The 2,500-nt window shown below is 61.8% G+C and overlaps 1 non-coding gene across 1 annotated transcript; it reads left to right on the forward strand.

The window, feature by feature from the left end:
* Positions 1–1,206: 1,206 nt before the first annotated feature.
* Positions 1,207–1,325, forward strand: LOC141979684 (5S ribosomal RNA). The gene has a single exon (XR_012637087.1). It is a non-coding gene; the product is annotated as a 5S ribosomal RNA (ribosomal RNA).
* Positions 1,326–2,500: the final 1,175 nt, after the last annotated feature.

Raw genomic sequence — 2,500 nt, forward strand, 5'->3', positions numbered from 1 at the left:
TTTTTTTCAGCCTTTTCCTCCGGGTTGACCTGGTGTCCCGGGGGGACTTAGACATTTTTTCAGCCTTTTCCTCCGGGTTGACCTGGTGTCCCGGGGGGACTTAGACTTTTTTTCAGCCTTTTCCTCCGGGTTGACCTGGTGTCCCGGGGGGACTTAGACTTTTTTTCAGCCTTTTCCTCCGGGTTGACCTGGTGTCCCGGGGGGACTTAGACATTTTTTTCAGCCTTTTCCTCCGGGTTGACCTGGTGTCCCGGGGGGACTTAGACTTTTTTTCAGCCTTTTCCTCCGGGTTGACCTGGTGTCCCGGGGGGACTTAGACTTTTTTTCAGCCTTTTCCTCCGGGTTGACCTGGTGCCCCGGGGGGACTTAGACTTTTTTTCAGCCTTTTCCTCCGGGTTGACCTGGTGTCCCGGGGGGACTTAGACTTTTTTTCAGCCTTTTCCTCCGGGTTGACCTGGTGTCCCGGGGGGACTTAGACATTTTTTTCAGCCTTTTCCTCCGGGTTGACCTGGTGTCCCGGGGGGACTTAGACATTTTTTTCAGCCTTTTCCTCCGGGCTGACCTGGTGGCCGAGCGTCTCGCCGTCCGCGGCCGGAGCTAGAGATGCCCCCCCCCCAGGCCAGCCTGCGAAGCCGCGGCCAGGATCGGGCCCCTGGAAGTCTGACTAAAAATTTTCACCGACCCCAAAAACGGTTAGGGGGGGCCTCATAAAGCCTCCGGAGCGAAAAAAAAAAAAACGGAAAAAAGGATCGGGCCCACCCGAGGCAGGGGAGTCAGTAAGGGAAAGGGGACGAGGCGGCCCGGAGCCGGGTGCCCGGAGCCGGGTGCCGGCGGCCAGGATCGGGCCCCTGGAAGTCTGAAAAAGTTTTTTCACCGACCCCCAAAGTGGTATTTGGGGGGGCTCATAAAGCCTCCGGAGCGAAAAAAAAAAAAAAACGGAAAAAAGGATCGGGCCCACCCGAGGCAGGGGAGTCAGTAAGGGAAAGGGGACGAGGCGGCCCGGAGCCGGGTGCCCGGAGCCGGGTGCCCGCGGCCAGGATCGGGCCCCTGGAAGTCTGAAAAAAAAATTTTCACCGACCCCCAAAGGGGTGTTGGGGGGGGCTCATGAAGCCTCCGGAGCGAAAAAAAAAAACGGAAAAAAGGATCGGGCCCACCCGAGGCAGGGAGTCAGTAAGGGAAAGGGGACGAGGCGGACCGGAGCCGAGTGCCTACGGCCATACCGGACGGAAGGCCCCCGATCCCGTCCGATCTCGGAAGGTAAACCGTCCCGGGCCTGGCTAGTACTTGGATGGGTGACCGCCTGGGAATCCCAGGTGCCGTAGGCAGCTTTTCCCGCTGCGAGCCAGCTCTCTCCTTTTCTGGGGAACAAGGGCAGGGTCGCCCTGCCAGGGGCCCTGGGGCTGAAGTCCCTGCCGGCCACCAGGTCAACCCGGAGCCTGCCCCTCTGCGGCCAGCAGGTCAACCCCATACCGGCAGGGGGTTGACCTGGTGGCCGGGAAGCAGAGCGGCCAGCAGGTCAACCCCATACATTCAGCGGGTTGACCTGGTGGACGGGAAGGAAAGCGGCCAGCAGGTCAACCCCATACTTTCAGCGGGTTGACCTGGTGGCCGGGAAGGAAAGCGGCCAGCAGGTCAACCCCATACATTCAGCGGGTTGACCTGGTGGCCGGGGAAGGAAAGCGGCCAGCAGGTCAACCCCATACATTCAGCGGGTTGACCTGGTGGCCGGGAAGGAAAGCGGCCAGCAGGTCAACCCCATACATTCAGCGGGTTGACCTGGTGGCCGGGAAGGAAAGCGGCCAGCAGGTCAACCCCATACATTCAGCGGGTTGACCTGGTGGCCGGGAAGGAAAGCGGCCAGCAGGTCAACCCCATACATTCAGCGGGTTGACCTGGTGGCCCGAAAGCAAACCGGCCACCAGGTCAACCCGGAGCCTGCCCCCGCGGGCAGGGGCCAAGCGGACCCCCCTCCGCCCGGGCTTGCCCTGCTCCGAGCCGGGGCTTAATCCCCGTCCGGCCACCAGGTCAACCCGGAGCCTGCCCCTCTGCGGCCAGCAGGTCAACCCCATGCCGGCAGCGGGTTGACCTGGTGGCCGGGAAGGAAAGCGGCCACCAGGTCAACCCCATACTTTCAGCGGGTTGACCTGGTGGCCGGGAAGGAAAGCGGCCACCAGGTCAACCCCATACTTTCAGCGGGTTGACCTGGTGGCCGGGAAGGAAAGCGGCCAGCAGGTCAACCCCATACATTCAGCGGGTTGACCTGGTGGCCGGGAAGGAAAGCGGCCAGCAGGTCAACCCCATACATTCAGCGGGTTGACCTGGTGGCCGGGAAGGAAAGCGGCCAGCAGGTCAACCCCATACATTCAGCGGGTTGACCTGGTGGCCGGGAAGGAAAGCGGCCAGCAGGTCAACCCCATACATTCAGCGGGTTGACCTGGTGGCCGGGAAGGAAAGCGGCCAGCAGGTCAACCCCATACATTCAGCGGGTTGACCTGGTGGC

The sequence above is a fragment of the Natator depressus genome, chromosome 28 (genome assembly GCF_965152275.1).
Source record: "Natator depressus isolate rNatDep1 chromosome 28, rNatDep2.hap1, whole genome shotgun sequence".
Taxonomy (NCBI): Eukaryota; Metazoa; Chordata; order Testudines; family Cheloniidae; genus Natator; species Natator depressus.